Source organism: Bos indicus, chromosome 1 (genome assembly GCF_029378745.1).
Source record: "Bos indicus isolate NIAB-ARS_2022 breed Sahiwal x Tharparkar chromosome 1, NIAB-ARS_B.indTharparkar_mat_pri_1.0, whole genome shotgun sequence".
NCBI classification, from domain to species: domain Eukaryota; kingdom Metazoa; phylum Chordata; class Mammalia; order Artiodactyla; family Bovidae; genus Bos; species Bos indicus.
In genome coordinates this window covers 12,395,915-12,422,613 of record NC_091760.1, presented here as the reverse complement: position 1 = coordinate 12,422,613, position 26,699 = coordinate 12,395,915, and the positions used below count along the sequence as shown (strand labels likewise).

General features: G+C 38.7%; 1 pseudogene; it reads left to right on the top strand.

The window, feature by feature from the left end:
* Window positions 1-24,212, top strand: part of LOC109562141 (EMI domain-containing protein 1 pseudogene) — a 28,143-nt pseudogene extending 3,931 nt beyond the window's left edge.
* Window positions 24,213-26,699: the final 2,487 nt, after the last annotated feature.

Sequence of the window (26,699 nt, the reverse complement as noted above, 5' to 3'; positions counted from 1 at the left end):
GCTATTCGAGGTTTTTTGTATTTCCATACAAATTGTGAAATTATTTGTTCTAGCTCTGTGAAGAATACTGTTGGTAGCTTGATAGGGATTGCATTGAATCTATAAATTGCTTTGGGTAGTATACTCATTTTCACTATATTGATTCTTCCAATCCATGAACATGGTATATTTCTCCATCTATTAATGTCCTCTTTGATTTCTTTCACCAGTGTTTTATAGTTTTCTATATATAGGTCTTTAGTTTCTTTAGGTAGATATATTCCTAAGTATTTTATTCTTTCCGTTGCAATGGTGAATGGAATTGTTTCCTTAATTTCTCTTTCTGTTTTCTCATTATTAGTGTATAGGAATGCAAGGGATTTCTGTGTGTTGATTTTATATCCTGCAACTTTACTATAATCATTGATTAGTTCTAGTAATTTTCTGGTGGAGTCTTTAGTGTTTTCTATGTAGAGGATCATGTCATCTGCAAATAGTGAGAGTTTTACTACTTCGTTTCCAATTTGGATTCATTTTATTTCTTTTTCTGCTCTGATTGCTGTGGCCAAAACTTCCAAAACTATGTTGAATAGTAATGGTGAAAGTGGGCACCCTTGTCTTGTTCCTGACTTTAGAGGAAATGCTTTCAATTTTTCACCATTGAGGATAATGTTTGCTGTGGGTTTGTCATATATAGCTTTTATTATGTTGAGGTATGTTCCTTCTATTCCTGCTTTCTGGAGAGTTTTTATCATAAATGGGTGTTGAATTTTGTCAAAGGCTTTCTCTGCATCTATTGAGATAATCATATGGTTTTTATTTTTCAATTTGTTAATGTGGTGTATTACATTGATTGATTTGCGGATATTGAAGAATCCTTGCATCCCTGGGATAAAGCCCACTTGGTCATGGTGTATGATCTTTTTAATGTGTTGTTGGATTCTGATTGCTAGAATTTTGTTTAGGATTTTTGCATCTATGTTCATCAGTGATATTGGCCTGTAGTTTTCTTTTTTTGTGGCATCTTTGTCAGGTTTTGGTATTAGGGTGATGGTGGCCTCATAGAATGAGTTTGGAAGTTTACCTTCCTCTGCAATTTTCTGGAAGAGTTTGAGCAGGATAGGTGTTAGCTCTTCTCTAAATTTTTGGTAGAATTCACCTGTGAAGCCGTCTGGACCTGGGCTTTTTTTTGCTGGAAGATTTTTGATTACAGTTTTCAATTTCCGTGCTTGTGATGGGTCTGTTAAGGTTTTCTATTTCTTCCTGGTCGAGTTTTGGAAAGTTGTACTTTTCTAAGAATTTGTCCATTTCTTCCACGTTGTCCATTTTATTGGCATACAATTGTTGATAATAGTCTCTTATGATCCTTTGTATTTCTGTGTTGTCTGTTGTGATCTCTCCATTTTCGTTCCTAATTTTATTGATTTGATTTTTCTCCCTTTGTTTCTTGATGAGTCTGGCTAATGGTTTGTCAATTTTATTTATCCTTTCAAAGAACCAGCTTTTGGCTTTGTTGATTTTTGCTATGGTCTCTTTTGTTTCTTTTGCATTTATTTCTGCTCTAATTTTTAAGATTTCTTTCCTTCTACTAACCCTGGGGTTCTTCATTTCTTCCTTTTCTAGTTGCTGCAGGTGTAGAGTTAGGTTATTTATTTGACTTTTTTCTTGTTTCTTGAGGTGTGCCTGTATTGCTATGAACTTTCCCCTTAGGACTGCTTTTACTGTGTCCCACAGGTTTTGGGTTGTTGTGTTTTCATTTTCATTCGTTTCTATGCAAATTTTGATTTCTTTTTTGATTTCTTCTGTGATTTGTTGGTTATTCAGCAGCGTGTTGTTCAGCCTCCATATGTTGGAATTTTTAATAGTTTTTCTCCTGTAATTGAGATCTAATCTTACTGCATTATGGTCAGAAAAGATGCTTGGAATGATTTCTATTTTTTTGAATTTACCAAGGCTAGCTTTATGGCCCAGGATGTGATCTATCCTGGAGAAGGTTCCATGTGCGCTTGAGAAAAAGGTGAAATTCATTGTTTTGGGATGAAATGTCCTATAGATATCAATTAGGTCTAACTGGTCTATTGTATCATTTAAAGTTTGTGTTTCCTTGTTAATTTTCTGTTTAGTTGATCTATCCATAGGTGTGAGTGGGGTATTAAAGTCTCCCACTATTATTGTGTTATTGTTAATTTCTCCTTTCATACTTGTTAGCATTTGTCTTACATACTGCGGTGCTCCTGTGTTGGGTGCATATATATTTATAATTGTTATATCTTCTTCTTGGATTGATCCTTTGATCATTATGTAGTGACCTTCTTTGTCTCTTTTCACAGCCTTTGTTTTAAAGTCTATTTTATCTGATATGAGTATTGCTACTCCTGCTTTCTTTTGGTCCCTATTTGCATGGAAAATCTTTTTCCAGCCCTTCACTTTCAGTCTGTATGTGTCCCCTGTTTTGAGGTGGGTCTCTTGTAGACAACATATGTAGGGGTCTTGTTTTTGTATCCATTCAACCAGTCTTTGTCTTTTGATTGGGGCATTCAACCCATTTACGTTTAAGGTAATTACTGATAAGTATGATCCCGTTGCCATTTACTTTATTGTTTTGGGTTCAAATTTATACACCATTTTTGTGTTTCCTGTCTAGAGAATATCCTTTAGTATTTGTTGGAGAGCTGGTTTGGTGGTGCAGAATTCTCTCAGCTTTTGCTTGTCTGAGAAGCTTTTGATTTCTCCTTCATACTTGAATGAAATCCTTGCTGGGTACAATAATCTGGGCTGTAGGTTATTTTCTTTCATCATTTTAAGTATGTCTTGCCATTCCCTCCTGGCTTGAAGAGTTTCTATTGAAAGATCAGCTGTTATCCTTATGGGAATTCCCTTGTGTGTTATTTGTTGTTTTTCCCTTGCTGCTTTTAATATTTGTTCTTTGTGTTTGATCTTTGTTAATTTGATTAATATGTGCTGTGGGGTGTTTCGCCTTGGGTTTATCCTGTTTGGGATTCTCTGGGTTTCTTGGACTTGGGTGATTATTTCCTTCCCCAGTTTAGGGAAGTTTTCAACTATTATCTCCTCAAGTATTTTCTCATGGTCTTTCTTTTTGTCTTCTTCTTCTGGAACCCCTATGATTCGAATGTTGTAGCGTTTAATATTGTCCTGGAGGTCTCTGAGATTGTCCTCATTTCTTTTAATTCGTTTTTCTTTTATTCTCTCTGATTCATTTATTTTACCATTCTATCTTCTAATTCACTAATCCTATCTTCTGCCTCTGTTATTCTACTATTTGTTGCCTCCAGAGTGTTTTTAATTTCATTTATTGCATTATTCATTATATATTGACTCTTTTTTATTTCTTCTAGGTCCTTGTTAAACCTTTCTTGCATCTTCTCAATCCTTGTCTCCAGGCTATTTATCTGTGATTCCATTTTAATTTCAAGATTTTGGATCAATTTCACTATCATTATTCGGAATTCTTTATCAGGTAGATTCCCTATCTCTTCCTCTTTTGTTTGGTTTGGTGGGCATTTATCCTGTTCCTTTATCTGCTGGCTATTCCTCTGTCTCTTCATCTTGTTTAAATTGCTGAGTTTGGGGTGTCCTTTCTGTATTCTGGCAGTTTGTGGAGTTCTCTTTATTGTGGCGTTTCCTCACTGTGTGTGGGTTTGTACAGGTGGCTTGTCAAGGTTTCCTGGTTAGGGAAGCTTGTGTCGGTGTTCTGATGGGTGGAGCTGTATTTCTTCTCTTTGTTCAGTCGCGCTGTGGGGAGGGAGGGAGGGAGGGATGCTGCAAACAAATAACACTGGCATGCGCTCTCAGTGCCTCAGCCACACTGGGTCTGCCCCCGCTCACAGCGCATGTAGCCTCCCTGCCCACACTGCTCGGGCTCTAGGTTGTTCCGCCGGGAACAATCCGAGGCTGGCCCTGGGCTGCATGTACCTCCCAGGTCCAAGCCGCTCAGGTTCAGGCACTTGGGCAGTCCTCAGAGGCGCAGACTCAGTTGGGCCTGAGTTTTGTGCTCTTCCCAGGTCCGAGCAGCTCAAGTGATGAGGTGTTTGGCGAGCGCCAGTGCTGCGACTCATCGCCTCCCCGCCACTCGGTTATCTGGGTGTAAAACCGGCGCACCTTCTCAGGCAGATGTTAACCGTCCAGACCCCCAAGAAGTTTTAGTTAGCAAAGAAGCCTGCTTACAGTTTTATAGATAATGTCTCTCTGGGGCTGCGATTGCCCCCTTCCGGCTCTGGCTGCCTGTCACCGGAGGAGGAAGGTCTGCAGCCAGCTATCTCTGTTCAGTTCTTTGTTCCATGCGCGGGCCTGGCGGTGTCTTAGGTTGGGGCTTGCTTTTCGCGTGGTAGATATCCCACAGTCTGGTTTGCTAGCCCAAATTATTTCGCTCAGATAGTGCTCAGGGTATTCAGGCCAGATTCTTACTCTAAGCGATGCAGCCCGCGCTGCGCCTCCCTGCCCAGCCCCCGCTTGCTAATGGCGCGTGCAGGCGTCTGCGCTGCTTCTCTGCTGGGGGAGTTACTGTAGGACTCGCAATCTTCGAGTTTTAATTGTTTATTTATTTTTTCTCCCCGTTATGTTGCCCTCTGTGCTTCCAAAGCTCGGCACAGATTCGGCAGTGAGAAGGTTTCCTGGTGTTTGGAAACTTCTCTCTTTTTAAGACTCCCTTCCCGGGACGGAACTCTGTCCCTCCCTCTTTTGTCTCTTTTTTTGTCTTTTATATTTTTTCCTACCTCCTTTCGAAGAGTTGGATTGCTTTTCTGGGTGCCTGATGTCCTCTGCCGGCATTCAGAAGTTGTTTTGTGGAATTTACTCAACGTTTAAATGCTCTTTTGATGAATTTGTGGGGGAGAAAGTGTTCTCCTGTCCTACTCCTCCGCCATCTTGGCTCCTCCCCCCTGACTGGCCTCTTGAAAAACCTATATGCAGGTCAGGAAGCAACAGTTAGAACTGGACATGGAACAACAGACTGGTCCCAAATAGGAAAAGGAATACATTTAGGCTGTATATTGTCACCCTGCATATTTAACAAGTCATGAGCAAAAAACTTAAAGTGAGAAATGTGCATTAAAATGGTGACCACGTTAAGAATATATCCCAATACGAAATGGTAAATTTCAACAATGCAAGACTGCAATTACTTTTGCACCTACTTAATAGTTCAAGAATTTGAAATAATATGAAAACCATGTTAAAATATAGAGCTTAAACCTATTTTACATCAAGAGCTTCGGTCTCATTAGTGCTTTATAGCTTATTACTTTTTTCTATTAGTTTTTCTATAGCAGTAGCTTACCCAAGAGAGAAATTAATTCTGCCCAAGAGCAAAAAATTATTAAAAATATTAAAAAGAACCTTTAACATTCATGCCAGAGAACCTAAGCATTATATTCCAAGAACTTCACATATATTGATCCTAATAGTTGCAGAATCTCTGTAAGAGAATATTCTTCCTTATATACTGAAAAACTGCAGCCCTGAGAGTTTAGACACCTTAACTAATAGATAGTGGGGAAATTAATCGATGCCTTTCTCATTTCAGAAAACTGCCTCTGGCTGGTCATTCTATTCTCAGGTATTTTCTCTTCATTTTCATCCATGTCACTTAATTTTCACAAATGGACAACTGAATTTTGTTAAAATTAGAAAGCAATATTTTTACTGTACTTTATCCTGGAGTGTGAAGTCCAGTGAATCTTAGGAAGCATTACTACAATCAAAGGTAGTGGAGGTGATGAATTCCAGCTGAGCAATTTCAAATCCTATACGATGATGCTATTAAAGTGCTGCACTCAATATGCCAGCAAAACTGGAAAACTCAGCAGCAGCCACAAGACTGGAAAAGGTCAGTTTTCATTCCAATCCTAAAGAAGAGCAATGACAAAGAATGTTCAAACTACCACACAATTGTACTCATTTGACGTGCTAGCAAGGTCATGCTTAAAATCCTCCAAGCTAGAATTCAACAGTACATGAGCCAAGAACTTCCAGATTTACAGGCTGGAATTAGAAAAAGCAGAGGAATCAGAGATCGAATTGTCAACATTTGTTGGATCATAAAAAAAGCAAGAGAATTCCAGAAAAACACCTACTTTTTCTTCATTGACTATGCTAGAGCCTTTGCCTGTGTGGATTACAACAAACTGTGGAAAATGCTTAAAGAGATGTGAATACCAGACCATCTTACCTGCCTCCTGAGAACTCTATTCAGGACAAGAATCAATGGAACCAGACATGGAACAATGGACTGGTTCAAAACTGGGAAAAGACTACATCAAGGCTGTATACTGTCACCTTGCTTATTTAAACTATATGCAGAGTATATTATGAGAAATACCAGGCTGAATGAAGCTCAAGCTGGAATCAAGGTTTCCAGGTGATTTATCAATAATCTCAGATATGCATATGACACCACCCTAATGGCAGAAAGCAAAGAACTAAAGAGCCTCCTGATGAAGGTGAAAGAGGAGAGTGAAAAAGCTGGCTTGAAACTCAACATTCAAAACCCTAAGATCATGGCAAATAGATGGGGAAACCATGTAAACAGTGAAATATTTTATTTTCCTGGACTCCAAAATCACTATGAATGGTGAATGCAGCCATGAAATGAAAAAAAAAAAAAAAAATGCTTTGTCCTTGGAAGAAAAGCTATGACAAACTTAGATAGCATAATATTAAAAAGCAGAGACATCACTTTGCCCACAGAGGTCAGTACAGTCAAAGCTATGGTTTTTCCAGTAGTCACGTATGGATGTGATATTTGGACCATAAAGGCTGCGTGCTAAAGAATTGCTGCTTTTGAACTGTGGTGTTGGAGAAGACTCTTGACAGTCCCTTGGACTGCAAGGAGATCCAACCAGTCCATCCTAAAGGAAATCAGTCCTGAATATTCATTGGAAGGACTGATGCTGAAGCTGAGATTCCAATACTTTGGCCACCTGATGTGAAGAACTGACTCATTTGAAAAGACCATGATGCTGGGAAAGATTGAGGGCAGGAGGAGAAGGGGACGACAGAGGATGAGATGGCTGGATGGCATCACCAACTCAATGGGCATAAATTTGAGTAGACTCTGAGAGTTGGTGATGGACAGGGAGATGTGATGTGCTGCAGTCCATGGGGTTGCAAAGAGTCAGGCACGACTGAGGGACTGAACTCAACTAAACTGACTGATACTTCAAAATATTTTAGAAGAGTCTTGCCAATGGTCACTCACGCTTGTACTTTTTTTTTTTTTGCTCACGCTTGTACTTTAAACCTTAGGCAATAAAAAATTGATTAAAAAAACATTCTGAATATCATAAAAACTCTCAGGATTTTTCAGGTGAATAATGGATCCTGATCCTATGATCTCCAAAAGGTGGTGAGGAGGGAAGTGAGCCACTTTATTTGTCTTGAGTGTCCACCCCTTAAATAGTCTGTGTAGTTGACAATAAAACAGTTCTTACATTACTAGAGTCATGCTGTAGAAACTTTGAATGTATCAATCATGTTCAGTTCTTCTTAGCATCACCTGTTTATAAACATGTGCCAGGGTAGGGGTGTCATTATGGAAATGAGGAGTAAATACTTTTATATTTTGACTGACTATCTGGGGAGCATCAGTATTTTTTTAAACAGACTGAGTAGAAGGTAACATAAGTACCATTAAAAGTTTAGCTTTTCAAGAAGTAAAAAAAAAAAGCTCATTACTTTCACAATTTTTCTCAGCCAAGAGGTACCCAAGGGCATCATGAAAAGGATGCTAGCTGATGCTTTTTAATATGTGAGTGTACATTCTCCAAGACAGCTGCCGGTTCGGCCACCTGGGCAGAATGCAGAGGCAGCAGAAAATTTCAAGACTTCATAGAACACAGACTACAGACCTTAGCTCCATACCATAGTGTGGAATAAGAAAAAAAAAAAAACTGAAAGAAATGTATACCATAAAAAATCATAACATTTGGTGATTTCATGATGTTACATGATGGCATCACTGACTCAATGGACGTGAACTTAAGCAGACTCCAGGAGACAGTGAAGGACAGGGAAGCCTGGCATGCTGAAGTCCATGGGCTTGCAAAGAGTCGGGCACAACTTAGTGATTGAACAACAGCACGATGTTACATAATGAAAATATTTGTTACTATGAAATTGAAGGGGATAATACAGGAAGGTTATACATGTATAACCTTAATTGAAGGTTATAACACATATAACCCCTATATATTGTATAGGGGTTTAACTCCCTATACAAGGCATAGGGGGTTTATGGGAAATTGTACTTTCCTCTCAGTTTTGTTGTTAACAACAACAACAAAATATGTATATGTATATATATATATATATATATATATATATATATGTGTGTGAACCTAGACATATATATATATATATTATTTGTGTGTGTGTATGTATATGTATATGGAGAGAGAAAGTAAAATGGTGGTTTCAGGACACAAAAATAGGGAAATTGGGGAAATGTTTACAGCACAAGCCTATGTACAGCATAGTAATTATAGCCAACAATACAGTATTATAATTTTCCAAGTTGCTAAGAGACTGGATTTTAATTGTTCTCACCACACACAAAAAAATATAATTATGTGACATGCTAGAGATGTTAGCTTGGAGAAGGAAATGGCAACCCACTCCAGTGTTCTTGCCTGGAGAATCCCAGGGACAAAGGAGCCTGGCGGACTGCCATCTATGAGGTTGCACAGAGTCAGACACGACTAAAGTGACTTAGCAGCAGCAGCAGAGATGTTAGCTAACTCTATGGTGGAAATTATACTGCAGTATGTAAATATACCAAGTTAACATGAGGTACATCTTAAACTTACATAATGTTTATGTCAATTATTTATCAACTGAAAAAAAAAATCACTCACCAGAATGGTGCATTTGTCTTAAAGATGAAACTGTATAAACGAATCATAATCAACCACAGTTAACCTTATGGTCCAACCCTTGGAGTTGGAAAAATGTATAATGACTTATATCCATCATTATAATATCATAGAGTATTTCCACTGCCCTCAAAATCCTTTATGTTCTGTCTATTCATCCTTCCTCCTTGCTCCCTGCCAAAATCACTTTTGGCAACCACTGAACTTTTCATTGTGTCCATAATTTGTTTTTCCTTTTCCAAAATGATACATAGTTGGAATCATACAATAGGTAGACATTTCAGATTAGCTTCTTTCACTCAGCAACATATTAACACATTTAAGTCTCTTTCATATATTTCTATGGCTTGATTTATTTTTTGTAACGAATAATGTTGCGTTGTTTGGATATTCCACAGTCGAGTTTACCACTCACCTAACTGAAGGACATCTTAGTTGCTTTCAAGTTTTGGCCGTCATGAATAAAACTGCTATAAAAATCAATATGGGGATGTAAGTTTCTAACGTTTTACATAAATGCCAGAGAGTATGATTGCTAGATCATACAGTAAGGGTACATTTAGTTCTGTAGTAAAACATCAAACTATTCTCCAATGTGACCATGCTATTTTACTTTCCCACCAGCAATAACTGTGAGCGTCTCCTGCTCTCTATTCTCCCCACATCTGATGGTGTCAGTGTTCAGATTTGTGCCATTCTAGCAGTTACACAGTTGTATCTTATTGGGGTTAAGAACTTAGGATGTGGAACATCTTTTCACATGCTTGTTTGCCATCTGCATATCCTTTCTTGGTTACATATTTGTTAAGGTCTTTGGTTCATATTTAAATCAGGTTTTTTTTTCTTATTTTTGAGTTTTAAGGTTTCTTTATTTTGGATAACAGTCCTTCATCAGTGTGCTTTTTGCAAATATTTTTCTCCCAGTCTGTGACATTGAGCTTTGCAAAGAAGAAATTTTAATATTAATAAATTTCAGCTTATCAATTATTTCTTTCATGGATCCCATCTTTGGTATATAAAAAGACATTGTCATGCTCAAGGTCATCAGCAATTTCTCCTGTGCTGTCTTCTAGGAGTTTATAGTTTTGCATTTTTACATTTATATCTAGGATCCATTACGCATTCATTTTTTGAAGCATATAAAGTCATTCATTTTTTCTGCAGGTGGATGCCCGGTTGTTTCAGCACTGTTTATTAAAGAGATTATCTTTGTTCCATTGTATTGTCTTTGTTTCTTGTCAAAGATTAGTTGACTGTATTTATAGAGGTCTATTTCTGGACTCTCTATTCAGTAGCATTGATGTAGTTGAATACTCTTTTGCCAGAACCACACTGTCTTTATTTATAGCAAGTCTAGAAGTCAAATAGCCACAGTCTAATCTTTTCTTCTCTTTTACTCTGTTTCTTTTCATATTTCTGTTTGCACAAGGACTATTCATAGAGGAGGAACTAACTGCTAAGACTTAGACAATATTTCCCGAAAAGGTTTGATTTAAAAACTTTTCACTATTAAGAAGAAATGCTTCTGGAAACAGGTGAGTGTTGGGAATTGTAATTATTATGTGTCCACTTGGCTAGGACTGAAGCATTCAATTATCTATTCAACACTAACAAAATTGTTGTTAACCTAGGTGTTGCTGTGAAGGCATTTTGTAGATGTGACTGATATCTATCATTAGTTTATTTCCATTAAAGGAGATTAGCTTTCATACTTTGAGTGGACTTTATGTAATCAGCCAAAAGAACTTAGAAAAATAGCTTTTCCCTGAGGAAGAAGAAAGCCCACTTGTGGACCCCAACATAAACTCTTATCTGAGAGTAAACAGCCTGCCAACCTGCCCTGTTGATTTCAGACTTCCTTGACCAGACCCTACATTTGTGTAAGCCAAGATCAGTCCTTGAAATAAATGTCTTTATGCACACCACACATACACACATTCTACTGATTCTGTATTTGTCTGATAGATACAGGAATCATATTAGCTATTTATTTTACTCTTTCCATCTCGTATTTGACCTGACCTTAACAACATACTAGATTTTTCTCTTGCTTTAAGCTGTGAAGAGGCACATGGAACTCCTAATGCATGGTGTGTATGCATTTTAATCATTTCTGTTTAGAAAATTAAATCATGATCATTTTTAAACAACAGATAACTAAAATTGAAGAAGCTCAAATTAATCATTTTCTAAATATAAACTTATTTACTAGGAAATTGTCTCTAGAGTAGCATAATTTTAAAGATACTCATTTTTCTCCTCTAATTATACTAAGTCAGCACTGGGAAGAGTCCTTGAACTCTGGAGAAATTGTCACTGGAATCAGCCTTTGGAATGTGCACTCAATCATAGCTGCTTTTATATTTGGTATGTCTATCCTTCAATGTCAGTTCTCATTAATGTTCTGGTTCTGATACTGTCATTTGATGACTTCTCCATTGCCATCTTACTTTATTAGCTAATTATTTTCTAATTACTATTTTATGCCACTCTTTGATTCATTGGTTTTTAATATTTAACTTAATTGACTTTGTTTAAATGATATGAGAAAAAAAATGAATTTAAATTTATCATTTAATCTTGCAAATTCTGATTTGAAAAAAGTGAAAGTGTTAGTTGTGTCCGACTCTCAGCGACCCCAGGGACTGTAGCCCTCCAGGCTCCTCAGTCCATGAAATTCTCTTGGCAAGAGTACTGAAGTAGGTTTCCATTTCCTTCTCCAGGGGATCTTCCCAACTCAGGTATTGAACCCAGGTCTCCTGAATTTCAGGCAGATTCTTCATCATCTGAGTCAATAGAAAAATAGGGAAGCCTGGCATGCTGCAGTCCATGGAGTCACAGAGTTGGATATGACTGAGCGACTGAACAGCAATAACTCTGCTTATAAGTTAAATAAGCAAGGTGACAATACACAGCCTTGAAGTACTACTTTCCGATTTTGAACCAGTCCGTTGTTCCATGTCCTGTTCTAACTGTTGATTCTTGACCTGCACACAGGTTTCTCAGGAGGCAGGTAAGATGGTCAGGTATTCACATCTCTTGAAGAATTTTCCACAGCTGTGGAAAATTGTGAGTATAATTTCAAGTAAATATAGTATAGTTTAATTTTCTTATATGAAAGTTCTAAAGCCAAACATTTAAGAGATAAACAAGAAGAAAGCTCAACATGGCACAAAGTAGAATAAAAATTGTTTTTTAGATTAATTTTCAAAATACAAGTTGTTTTAAAATAATATTGTTTTTCTGTTCCAATTTGTTTATAATACATAATGCATGAGAAAAAACTGAATGGATTAAAAGCAAACAAAAAAACACATTTAGCTAGAAGGAGGGAATGTTGATGAACACTTCCATTATTTTTATTTTTGTAAGAAAAACACCTTAATTTTTTTTTAATTTGTTAGTGTTACTTAATTGATGGAGAGGGAGACAAAATGAAGCAAAGCAAAGCTATCCTTCCACTGCAAATATTCTTCTTTCAGACAATAGAATAAATTTTTTCACTCCTTCTTTCAGAAATAAAGTTCAAAGTAATTACCATTACTTAGAGACACAGAAAATAGCCTTCCAGTTAGACAAATGGTTCAACAAGCTTCTTAATGAGAGTATCTTCCCATCTGGATCCCTCTGCAGGCAGACTCAACAGGAAAACAAGACAATAACCCTAGGATATCTGATTCCAAAAACCTGAATAGAAAAATTTTAAATAAATTATGCAAAAACAACAGAAAATACTGTAGAATGAAGTTCATTACCATCTCCTGTCTCAGTTCAGTTCAGTTCAGTCACTCAGTCCTGTGTGTACTCAGGACTGCAGCACACTAAGCCTCCCTGTCCATCACCAACTCCTGGAGCTTGCTCAAACTCATGTTCATTGAGTTGGTTATGCTATCCAACCATCTCATCCTGTTATCCCCTTTCCCCTCCTGCCTTCAATATTTCAGTCAGTTCTTCTTATCAGGTGGCCAAAGTATTGTTCTTCCAATGAATCAGCATTAGTTTTTCCAATGAATCTTTTCAGTTCAGTTCAGTCGCTCAGTCGTGTCTGACTCTTTGCGACCCCATGAATCGCAGCATGCCAGGCCTCCCTGTCCATCACCAACTCCTGGAGTTCACTCAAACTCACGTCCATTGAGTCAGTGATGCCATCCAGCCATCTCATCCTCTGTCGTCCCCTTCTCCTCCCACCCCCAATCCTTCCCAGCATCAGAGTCTTTTCCAATGAGTCAACTCTTCGCATGAGGTGGCCAGAGTACTGGAGTTTCAGCTTTAGCATCATTCCTTCCAAAGAAATCCCAGGGCTGATCTCCTTTAGAATAGATTGGTTGGATCTCCTTGCAGTCCAAGAGTCTTCTCCAACACAGTTCAAAAGCATCAATTCTTTGGCACTCAGCTTTTTTTTTTTTTCCAATGAATATTTAGGACCAGGTTCCTTTAGGATTGACTGGTTTCATCTTTTTGCAGTCCAAGGAACTCTTAAGAGTCTTCTTCAACACCACAGTTCAAAAGCATCAATTCTTCAGTGCTCAGCTTTCTTTATAGTTCAACTCTCACATCCATACGTGACTACTGGAAAAACTATAGCTTTGACTATACAGACCTTTGTCAGCAAAGTGGTATCTCTGCTTTTTAATATGCTGTCTAGGTTTATCATAGCTTTTCTTCCAAGGAGCAAGCGTCTTTTAATTTCATGGCTGCAGTCACCATGTACAGTGTTTTTGGAGCCCAAGAAAATAAAGTCTCTCAATGTTTCCATTGTTTCCCCATCTATTTGCCATGAACTGATGGGACCAAGGAGAAGGAAATGGCAACCCACTCCAGTGTTCTTGCCTGGAGAATCCCAGGGACGGGGGAGCCTGGTGGGCTGCCATCTATGGGGTGACACAGAGTTGGACACGACTGAAGCGACTTAGCAGCAGTAGCAGATGGGACCAGATGCCATGATCTTAGTTTTCTGAATGTTGAGTTTTAAGCCAACTTTTTCACTCTCCTCTTTCACTTTGATCAAGAGGCTCTTTAGTTCCTTTTCACTTTCTGCCATAAGAGTGGTGTCATCTGCATATCTGAGGTTATTGATATCTCTCCCGGCAATCTTGATTCCAGCTTGTGTTTCCTCCAGTCCAGCATTCCTCATGATGTACTCTGCATATAAGTTAAATAAGCAGGGTGACAATATACAGCCTTGGTGAACTCCTTTATCAATTTGGAATCAGTCCGTTGTTCCATGTCCGGTTAAAAATGTTGCTATCTATCTCCTGCCTACTCTTTTCCATTCCATTTCATGGTTTTGTTACTTTTTACATTAAATTCTATAATAGACTCCTAGATGTTCTGCATAACTCCCAACTTTTATGTCTTCATATTTTTTCCAATTTCTACTACACAAATTTTTCACTGGGTTCAACTTGAACAACATCAAGTCCCTGTGCTCAAGCACTCAAGATGATTTAAACTGACTGTAACAATCATACCTAATCAAAATTCAATGCCTGATTTTAAGGCTGTTATATACTGGTTCCTTCAAAACCAGCTTTTTCATCCTCTTTATCTTTTTCAACTGAGTTGAAGTATAGTTAATTTACAATGTTGTGTTAGTTTCAGAGGTACAATAATTCAGTTATATATCTATTATTTTGCAGATTATTTTCCATTTTCAGGTTATTAAGAGATAATGAACATAGTGCTATATAGTAGGTCCTTGTTGTTTATCTATTTTATATATAGTACAATGTGTTTATAAATTAAACTCCTAATTTATGTTGCACACCACTGCCACTACCAAAAATGGTAACCACAGGTTTTTTTTCTGTGTTTGTGAGTCTTTATTGACCTTGCAAATAAGTTCACTTGTATTATTTTTATAATTCCCACATATAAGTGATGTTATATGATATTTGTCTTTGTCTGACTTATTTCACTTAATATGATGATTCTAGATCCATTCATGTTGCTACAAATGCATTATTTCATTTTTTTGCTGAGTTAACTTTCCATTGTATGCATTTGTGTGCATATACCACATCTTCTTTATCCAGTCTTCTGTTGATGGACATTTAGATTGCTTCCATGTCTTGGTTTTTGTAAATAGTGTTGCTACAAATAGTGGGGTGTACTTACCTTCTTAAATTAGAGTTTTCTCCATATATACTCCCAGGAGTAGGATTTCTGGATCATTTGGTAGTTCTATCTTAAGTTTTTAAAAGTAATTTCCATATTGTCTTCCATAGGGGCTTCATGAATTTACATACCCAGTAATGCTGTAGGAGGGTTCATTTTTCTCCACACCATCTCCAATATTTATTATTTGTAGACATTTTAATGATGAAATTCTGACTTGTTTAAGGTGATACCTCATTGCAGTTTTGATTTACATTGTTCTAATTATTACTTTTATTGAGCATCTTTTCATGTGCCTGTTGGCCTTCTATATGCCTTTGGAGAAATTTCTATTTAGGTATTTTGTCCATCTCTTAATTGGGTTGTTTGGTTTTTTGATATTGAGCATTATGAGCTATTTTTGTACTTTGGAAATTAATCCTTTGTTGGTGACATCATTTGCAAGTATTTTCTCCTGGTCCTTAAGTTGTTTTTTTCATTTTGTTTATGGTTTTCTTTGTTGTGCAAAGCTTTTAAGTTTTATTAAGTACCATTTGTCTATTTTTATTTCCATTACCCTAGGTCAGGAGAAGAATCTGAAAAAAATATTGCTGCATTTATATCAAAGAGTATTCCATGTATGGTTTTGGACTTCTGAGGTGTCTTAGTGGTAAAGAAACTCCCTGCCAATGCAGGAGATGCAGGAGATATGGGTTTGATTCCTGAGTGGCAAAGATCCCCTGGGGTAAGAAATGGCAACCCACTCCAGTATTCTTATCTGGAAAATTCCATGTACACAGGAGCCTGGTAGGCTAACAGTCCAGGAGCCACAAAGAGTTGGACATGACTCAGCACACATACACACACACACACACACACGTGTGTGTGTGCACAAACACCTATGTTTTACTCTAGGGATTTTATAGCCTCCAATCTTACATTTAGGTTTTTCATCTATTTTGCCTTTATTTTTTAACATAGTGTTAGAGCATATCCTAATTCCATTCTTTTCCATGAAACTGTCCAGTTTTCAGCACCATTTATTGAAGAGACTGTCTTTTCTCCATTGTATATTCATGTTTCCTTTGCCATAGATTAGTGACCATAAGCATGTGGGTGTATTTCTGGGTTCTGTATCCTATTCCATCAATATATGTGTCTGTTCTTGTGCCAGCACCATATTGTGATTAATGTCGATTTTCAGTAAAGATCAGTCAGATAGCATGATTTCTCCAATTCCACTCTTCTTTCTCAAGATTGTTATGAACAATTATGGGTCTTATGTTTCCATACTAATTTTGTTCCAATTCTATGAAAAATGCCTTGGATAATTTGATAGTGACTGCATTTAATAAATAGATTGCCTTAGGTAGTATGATCATTTTAACAATGCTTATTTTTCCAATTCAAGAGCACAGTATATCTTTCCATCTGTTGGTGTCATCTTTAATTTCTTTCATCAGCATCTTACAGTTTTCTGAGTACAGATCTTTTTTCCCATCACATCCTATCTTCTCATCTAATAATTATTCATTTTCTTCTTTGATATTTACCTTCTTCTCAAGTAAGCCTTTCTTATTGCCTTAAAAAAAAAAAAAAAACACACACACACTCTTCCACCATGCTATATTTATGCCACCCACATTCTCCTCTCTATTCACCTTTTTGAGCTCCAGGTCAGAATATTCAACAGATTTTATAAGATGTTTACTTGGATATCTCCAAGTCATTTCAGGCTCAACATGCCCAAATTGAAATTCATAATTTCATTAATTCCATCCCAATGGAGGAAAAAGAGTGAACAAATAAAACAGCCACCCCTGGTCTTTTTATAGTGTGTCTTGTTTTGGTAAATACCTGCAAGTCAGAATACTCACACTCATAATTCATTTTATATTTTTTCTTTTTTTATAGAGTCCATTATAAACTCTGATCCAATTTACATCCTAAATACCAATGAAATTCACATCATTCTTTCCATATCCCTATCAGGAAAGCTATCTCTATTCATTACTCTAAGCATGTCAAGTTGGTTTGTGTCCACAGCATTCCACTGTCATCTTGATTTGATATCATTGCCACTATATCTACAAAGTATCAGAATGAGTCAACAGAATTCTTTTCACAGGTTGACTTGGACAAACAGTGTCATGGTAAACGTCTGGGAATCTTATTCTTATTAAGGATTTTCAACTAAAAACATCACTAAATCTTCACTGGAAAAGCCTTATGGTCTCCTATCTATTAATTTGTTGTCAAGTGCCAAGATCTACCATCTTGGATCTATGCTCTAAATATTAGAAAATGTCTGTGGCACCCATTAACCAATTTTGTAATATTAATTTATTTTAATTATTAGAAACATGACCAGCAACCCACTTCTTACTTGAATTTCACTCTGGCAGTGATGATGGATAAGAAGACCCTGTAAGCAGTTGGTCGACCCTCAAACTTAATCTCTTCCTGCTGACCAGTAAAATTAAATTTCAAACAAATTTTTTCCTGCGTTATCCAAACATTCTATTAATGAGTTCCATTTTGTACTGTGTGGTTAACATAGTCTCCAGTTGGGCAGCATTCCTGCCTATCAATAGGAGACAGTAATTTATTTTCTTTCTCACTTTCCTCTCACCTCCCATAGATTATGTATAGATCTTTTGTACTTCATTCACTAGTCAGAGCACAAAACTAACTTTTCATCATAAAAGTCTCCCTACTTGAAACAGTGTAGGAGTTGGACAAGATTGCTAATCCCCTCTTCTCCCTTGAAGAAAATCACCCGATGACCACTGTCAACAGTTATGCCTAAAAGCAAGTATCTTGGGAAATGCTAGTTACTTCACTGAGCTGGAATTTTTGTTCTCGACTCCTAGTTCAGATGAGTAATAAGTACTACTGCCTCAGTGAAATTGACAGACATTGCCAAGTTATTGCTATTGTCATATTGTATAAAAAGCCCCACAAAGATACAATATTAATTCATGATTTCTCTGTTATTAAATGTCTCATTATTAAATTTGCTCTTATTGTCAATTGTTTTGAGGAAGAAATTCCCAGTAGAGATGACAGTTCCTGGTATAAGAGGTATTTCAATGAGACAGCTGGAGTTGAAAATATTCTTTAAAATGATCATCAATTAACTACCTCTGGTTTGCAAAAGTGGTAATTTCTACTTTACCCTACTCAGTTAAAAATGTCTTCCCTTTAGTAGTCCCTGTCCTTGGGTTATTTTACCAAGATTTTTACTGTTTCTGGGTAACCAGATTTATTAATAAAACTGACACTGTACTAAAAATTCAACTTTTGCAGGGCATAATAATATTATATGTCATATGTAAATTATAATAATTTGAAAAGGTTTATTTTTTATTTGTAGAAGTTGGGTTTTTCCATGGTTCCAAGGTAATTTGTCTAACTGATAGATGATGGATAATGGCACCCCAGCCATGAACTATCTCCTGACAATTCCCTTAGGGAAAGAGACATATCCATGACATGAAGAACCACAATTGTCCCACCTTATAAAATTTCTAGCTCTGCTAGAGAGACCAACTTCCTAATTAACGTTACAAGAAAATTTAGTGATAATTGGGCAAGTTAATGATAAGATCACTGGGATAGTGACTTTAGAATAACTATTTTATGTAACCTATGAGTGGATTTTATTTTAACCAGCTAAAGGAATATGTTAACCTATTGGCAAGAATTTATCATGTGCATGTATGACTTATTAATAGTTTTAAGATCCAATTGCCAAAATTAAGTCTTCAAATTTTGCCATACTGAAACTGAGTCCTATTTTCAAGAGTTGGTGGCCTTTAAAGAAACTGAAGTATAAAAACATAAGCACTTGCTACTTTACTAACACTGAGAATTATAGCATTTGTCTTTAGTGGATGCTTAGAAAATGTTGCATATTCTGTAGCCATAAAAGGGTATATGACAAATATTTTTACCTAGATACTGAACATGAGTAATGCCTATTATGATTTAGAGAGAACACAAAATCTGAAAAACAAGAGATAAATGCTTTATCTGTGAATAAATTATTAACAAATTTTAGAGTCTGCAAGTGGTGCAATAAAAAATGACATTGTTCCATATTTTACTTGTTAATTCTGTCTGTAGTTTTCTTTTGCAATATTGTAAGCTGAGGCTCCCAAAGCCTGTTTTTTTCTTCAGCTACCAAATGATAGAATTCCGGTGCTTAGAAACTGGAGAATGCTTCCTATGAAAACAACCTCAGAAAAATATTAAGGAGAAAATTATTAAATGTCTATATCAACACTTTCTCAGGAACACTTGGTATTCTCAATTTTTGATGGTATGTGTATGTATGCTCAGGCAATAAGTCATGTCTGACTCTTTTGTGACCCCATGGACTGTAGCTGGCCAGGATCTTCTGATGATGGGAGTTCCCAGACAACAATACTGGAGTGGATTGCCATTTCCTCTTCCAGGGGATCTTCCCAGCCCAGAAATTGAACCTGCATCTCCTGTGTCTCCTGCACTAGCAAGTGTATTCTTTACTACTGAGCTACCTGGGGAGCACATTGATGGTACAGTTTTCTTTTAATTTATACTTTGATGATTGTTATTAGGGAGGACGTTGCCGCACCAGGGTTGAAAACCACTAGTATACAACAGAAAAAAACTGGAGAATGTGAAACTGATTGCTATTTATAAATTATTCCCAAAACATATCACTGTGCAGATGAAGATAATTTATCTTCTCATTTCAGTTCAGTTGTTCAGTTGTTGTGTCTGACCCCATGAACTGCAGCATGCCAGGCCTCTCTGTCCATCCCTGTTGGAGTTTTCCAAACTCATGTCCATTGAGTCAGTAATGCCATCCAAACATCTCATCCTCTGTCATCTCCTTCTCCTCCTGTCTTAAATCTTTCCCAGAATCAGGTTCTTTTCAAATGAATCAGCTCTTCACATCAGGTGGCCAAAGTACTGGAGTTTCAGCTTCAACATCAGTCCTTCCAATGAACACCCAGGACTGATCTCCTTCAGGATGGACTGTTTGGATCTCCTTGCAGTCCAAGAGACTCTTAAGAGTCTTCTCCAACAACACAGTTCAAAAGCACCAATTCTTCGGTGCTCAGCTTTCTTCACAGTCCAACTCTCACATACACGACCACTGGAAAAACCATAGCCTTGACTAGACAGACCTTTGTTGGCAAAGTAAGGTCTCTGCTTTTCAATATGCTATCTAGGTTAGTCATAACTTTTCTTCCATGGAGTAAACGTCTTTTAATTTCATGGCTGCAATCACCATCTGCAGTGATTTTGGAGCTCAAAAAAATAAAGTCTGATACTGTTTCCACTGTTGCCACATCTATTTCCCATGAAGTAATGGGATCAGATGCCATGATCTTCGTTTTCTGAATGGTGAGTTTTAAGCCAACTTTTTCACTCTCCACTTTCACTTTCATCAAGAGGCTTTTTAGTTCCTCTTCACTTTCTGCCATAGGGGTGGTGTCATCTGCATATCTGAGGTTACTGATATTTCTCCTGGCAATCTTGATTCCATCTTGTGCTTCTTCCAGCCCAGCGTTTCTCATGATGTATTCTGCATATAAGTTAAATAAGTAGGGTGTCAATATTCAGCCTTGACATACTCCTGTTCCTATTTGGAACCAGTCTGTTGTTCCATGTTCAGTTCTAATATAGTATTAAGAGTTACTTTCTCATAAAATTGCACATTAAAGAAAGCAGCTACTTATTTTAATTATACAAGTAATTTACAGGCCTGGTGAGTTTGTGAGCTTCCAAATTTAGACACCATTTCTAGAATATGATCAGTCACCTAGGTGTGCACAGTCTGAAATCAAGTAATTTTGAGTCAGTTTTCTAAGATTCTTTTATCCAGCAGCTCTACAATGAGCTGCTAAGGTTATTGAGACAGTCTGATTAAGGCAATATTACAGCGTATTTTAAAGCTATATTGAGAGCAATTAATGCAGTTTAGCAGGCACTTCTCTATTTTGTAGTGGCCTAGGAACATAAAACTGTATAATCCAAAAAAAAAAAAAAAAAAACATGCAGCAAAGTAGATACAAAATGTAAAAGATTAGATTCACAATGTGTTGACCTGGTAAGTTCAATTCCTTTTGCCAAGTTACTTTTGGATCTTAACTGATTTTCTGAAATTTGTAAGATAGAATCTAGTGTGGGTGATAATTTTCCTGCATATACTTAGCATGCTACTTGAGAAACAATTCTCTTATTTTGAGTTGTGCATGTGTCCTTTTAATGGAGTAAGCTATTTTGTAGGATAATATTATTTGGCAATGGATATTGAATGAGAAAACCTATTTGAATATCCATCTAGCCATATGAAGGCATTTACAAATATACATATATATATATATATACATACAAATACATACACTGTTCAGTTCAGTTCAGTCTCTCAGTCGTGTCCGACTCTTTGCAACCCCACGAATCACAGCACGCCAGGCCTCCTTGTCTATCACCAACTCCTGGAGTTCACTCAAACTCACGTCCATCGAGTTGGTGATGCCATCCAGCCATCTCATCCTCTGTCGTCCCCTTCTCCTCCTGCCCCCAATCCCTCCCAGAATCAGAGTCTTTTCCAATGAGTCAACTCTTCTCGTGAGGTAGCCAAAGAACTGGAGTTTCAGCTTTAGTATCATTCCTTCCAAAGAACACCCAGGGCTGATCTCCTTTAGAATGGACTGGTTGGATCTCCTTGCAGTCCAAGGGACTCTCAAGAGACTTCTCCAACACCACAGTTTAAAAGCATCAATTCTTTGGCATATACTGTTATGCATACATAATTAACTGAGGTTTACTTCTTGCAAGCCAAGTTCTGTTTTATATATGAGACGTATTTAATTTTTACAAATCTATAGGTTTGATAATATTTCTACAAAGAAAGAATCTGAGATTTAGATAAATTAACTGAATTTCTCAAAATTATATGCCCTATAAGTGGGAAAATTAGAATTAAAGTTTAATTTTAACTATTTCAGTATGAGAGCTCTTTAATATGGCATTCTTCTCTTCCAGACTCTGTCAAATTGATTCCATATTTTAAATTTTATGATCTAATAACCATAAATGATTACTAGCAGTTCTTCACTTAATTATGTATTTGTAGGAATCATAAAGCATTAAGATTGACAGATGCACATTTGTTAGACAGCTCTCCCTCATACTCATGCTTCTGATTTAAAGCAACAATGTTATCTGATGGCTTCTAATATAACACTGTTGCTAGAGTTATATGATGTTAATCCTATTTTAATGAAAATTTGAACCACAGTCTCCCTAACTTCATCACAAACTTTCAGATTGTATTTCCTTCCTTTGATAAATTTCTGAGTTAAGTTTCATTATTGTAATCTAAACAATAAAAGTGGGAGATATCATCTTTTGCTACATTGAAATCTATCCACTGTCACATGGTAAGGAAAGGGAAAAAATAATTCAAAGCCTGTGTGTGTGTGTGTGTGTGTGAGTGTGTATATAAGAACTGTGTATGTGAGTGTGTGTGTGTGTGTGTATATATATATATATATATATATATATATATATATATATATGATTTATATCACTGTCTTTCAGCCTAGGATTCCAAGAATGTATATTAGGCAATGAAAACATATTTTTCATTACATGTTTTGTTTTACAATATTACCTAACACTAGTCAGTATTTTAACAGGAACCCAAAGAAAATGAACAATATGTTAAATTATGGCTAACTCATTCACTCATTTTAGATTCTGTACTCAGGATTTCTTCATCCTGCTTTTTTGTCCTTCAAGCAGATGATGGCTTGTGCTGGACTGATACAAACTGTGAGAAGGAAAAAACAGAGTACACAAAAATCAGAAGTTTTGAAACAGGTCTTTTCCAATGAGTAAGCTCTTCGCCATCAGGTGGCCAACAGCTACAGGGGCTTCCCTGGTGGCTCAGTTAGTAAACAGTCTGCTTGCGATGCAGCAGACCCGAATTTGATCCCTGGTTTGGGAAGATCCATCCCCTGGAGACGGAAACCGCAACCCACTCCAATATTCATGCCTAGAGAATCCCATGGACAGAGGAGCCTGGCAGGCTACAGTCCATGGGGTCGCGGGAGTCGGACACGACTGAGTGACAGCTACAGGATGGGGGTTAAGACCCACGTACAAGGTGATGTACAAGACGGTGACCGCCTGCCAGTGAATATGCAGCCTCCAGGCCCTCGCTGCCGAGCTGCCACGAAGTTGTAGGCTCCTCTGATTCCGTGGTGCCCGGGTGGTCGGGCACCGCCACCTGGCGGTTGGCCCTTGGGGCCCACAGGCTTCTCTGGTTTCTCACCTGCAGCAAAGTGTCGAACTGACGGAGCTGCTGAAGGCGCTGGAGGCCAAGCCGGCAGGGCTGACTGTCACGGAGTGGGCAGGGCCCCGACCCCAGCTGCCCCCCCGAGGACCCTGCCCCGCCTTGGGGATCCCCAGTTGCCCAGGGCAGCTCCGGGAATGGAGGCCTTCTAGGGCTGCTGGGAGCCAGAGAAAACCAGAGGCCTCCTTCATTCCCTTGAGGTGATGGAGTTGGTGCTCAGGGGCTTCCTGGGTCCACTGGCCCCACAGGAGACCCCGGCAGTGGGGGCCCAATGGGGATGAGAGGTCCATCAGGTCTGCAGGGCCCCCCAGGGAGCTCTGGTCAGGCCAGAGCTGTGGGTACCCTGGAGAGAGGGGACCTCCAGTGCCCCCAGGCCCTCTTGGCCCCCCTGGCCTCCCTGCCCCAGCCCCCAGCCCCTGTTGGACCACCCTACACCCGGATCTCCCAGCCTGAGGACCTGTTTCTGTCTAACACTTTCACTGAGACCAGCAGCCACTGGCCACCTGGACCGGCTGGGTCCCCAGCACCCCCCCCCCCCACCTCCCCGGGATCCATGGGTCCTCCTGGACTTCCTGGCCCCATGGGCATTCCTGGGAGTCCTGGACATAGGGGACCCCCAGGCCCCACTGTACCTAAAGAAATCTCAGGCCACCCTGGAGAGAAGAGCCAAAGAGGACTGCAAGGGTAGCCCGGCCCCCAAGGCTCCATGGGGGCAGTGGGGAGAACCTGGCTGCAAAGGAGACTTTGATGAGAAGAGCCCACTGGAACCAGAGGGGTCAGGGACAAGCCTTGCCACCCCCAGGGGCACCCTCAGCCTCCTGAAGGGCAAAAGGGGAGGACACACCACCAGCTACAGGATCCTGGCCCCCAGGAGCCGAGACAAGACAAACTGAGGGTGGTGGTGGCCCCATGGGGAGGGCCAGGCCAGGCTTCCCTTCCCAGCCTGGACTGGGCCGACTGCCTCTGGGGTCAGTCCATATTTATTAATATCCTCAGGGTCCCTTGCACCACCTAGGCCTTTGGGTGGGGGTCTTGGTCCTGGTACTCACTGCGCGTCTGCCTTCTATGAAGCTGAGCAGGGACTGGGGCCTGAGAGGGAGGTGTGGACCAGGTGAGAGGGCTCAGGGCCCTGGGCCTCAGTTGCCCTCTGTGAAGCGGGGTGATGCAGGTCTGCGGCAGGGACGGCAGGTTTGGAGCTTCTGTCATCTCATCAACTGCCCGGCCCTCCACACTTCCGGGGATGACGAGGACGGGAAGTCCGGCCTCCCCACTCCCCAGCCAATCCTGGGGAGCCCACCTGCACCCCTCCTCTCCCTGTTTTCCGGTGCTGGGTTCCTGACCCTGAGGTCAAGCTACTTGATCTGACTGGGTGTTCAGGGCTCCTGTGTCAGTTCTGACCACTGAACCCTCAGTCCCTCCCGGGGGCCTGGAGGAGGGGACCACCTGCTCCCACAACCGCCTGTGACCGCTCCAGCAGGTAGATGTGTATCAGCCAATAAAGGCCTCCGCCTGACTGCCAAAAAAATTAAAAAACGAACTAGAGACACCAGGTGGCATCTCTTCTTTAAGCCCAACTCTTGATACATGATAGTCTTTCCAAAGTTGTATGTCTTCTATCTCAGTATTTGTGTTATTGGGAAAAACATTTAGCAATTTGCTAGTTTGTTTTAATCACCTGATTTGGCAAGGAACCCATAATGAAACAGTATTTTCCTTTGTAAATCATTTATTTATCACTTTGTTAGGGATAACATTGTTATTTATTTATTTTTCTTTTGCCTAGATCAATAAGGCATAGCAAAGAATTCTGAACTCTTATTAAGTGCTATGTATCTATTTAAATGGAATTATGTGTTGTCGTACAATTGCTCATAAAAACAAAGCTAGAAGAATAGAATGCATTCCAAATAGAGATTCTGGGGTCAAGCTTGCATAGTGGAGATAGTTTGTATATTATCATCATTTTTTTCTAAGGCTTTAGAAGAGTTTTGTCATGCTAAGATTGAAGTAATTATGCTTCAGTTTATAGAATATCAAATAAAAAGAATCTCTATGTTCTTGTGAATCTCTATGTTCTTGAAATGAGATTGTTTAGTTTTAAAGTTATTCAGTGAGCAGCTGTAGTTTTTCTTTACAACCTCACTTTCTAGATTCCTTTTAAAGCTGAAAAATTCAGTTTAAAAGTCCAACAGCCTCATACTTTGAACTTCATGGTACTTCACTAAAATCACTGAGGATGGTGACAGCAGTGATGAAATTAGAAGATGATTGCTTCTTGGCAGGGAAGCTATGACAAACCTAGACAGTGTGTTAAAGATCAAGGACATCATTTTGCCAGCAAAGGTCTGTACAGTCAAGGTATCATCTTTCCAGTAGTCATGTACGGATGTGAGATCTGGACACAGTGGAGCGCTGAAGAATTGATGCTTTTGAACTGTAGTGCTGGAACAGACTCTCAAGAATCCCTTGAAAAGCAAGGAGATCAAACCAGTCAATCTTAAAGGATATCAACCCTGAATAACCTTTGGAAGGACTGATGCTGAAGTTGAAGCTACAGTACTTTGGCTAAGAGGGTGACAGAGGATGAGATGACTGGATGGCATCACCTATTCAATGGACCTGAACGTGTGCAAACTCTGGGAGATGGTGAGGAATAGGGAAACCTGGAATGCTGCAATCCATGGGGTCGTGAAGAGCGGACACGACCTGGAGACTGAGCAACAACAACTTCACTTATTTCATTGAAGACTCTGTCCTCCTCCCTCCCCTTACCTGTCATCAATCATTGTGAATTCAACTTCCACAGGGATTAGCCATCTAACACTCAGGTCTCTCTTCAGATGTCCTTTCTCCCCCTCTAGTTCAACTATCTACTGTTATGACCACTTTTCAGATTTTCATCTCCAGATCTTGGGCCACTTTTGAAGTTTTATTATAAAAATTTGTTTCCCATCCACAAATATCTTAGCCTCCATCTCATTTGCTCAAGAAACTTAATTTCACAATCATACAATTTCACTGGAACTCTAGGGCATTATTCTCACAATAATTTCATGATACAAAGCATCTTCTGACATCACTTTCTCCTTTGTGTAACTTAGATTCTATATTTAACATTATCATCCCTCTTTCAAATCTCCTCAACCACTATGAAATATTATCACTAATATTATTATCACATTTATTATTATTGATAACCTTGCATACACTTCTCTGCTGCCCTAGTCAAACCCATTATCAGGTCTCCTCAAACAGCCTTGTAATGTGTTTCCACACTTCTACAACTTTCCAATAGCGACACAGCAACATGATTGCCTTTAAAAAAAGAAAAAAAACTGTAAATTGCATCATTTATCTTTCATGCTTACAAAACTGTTTCG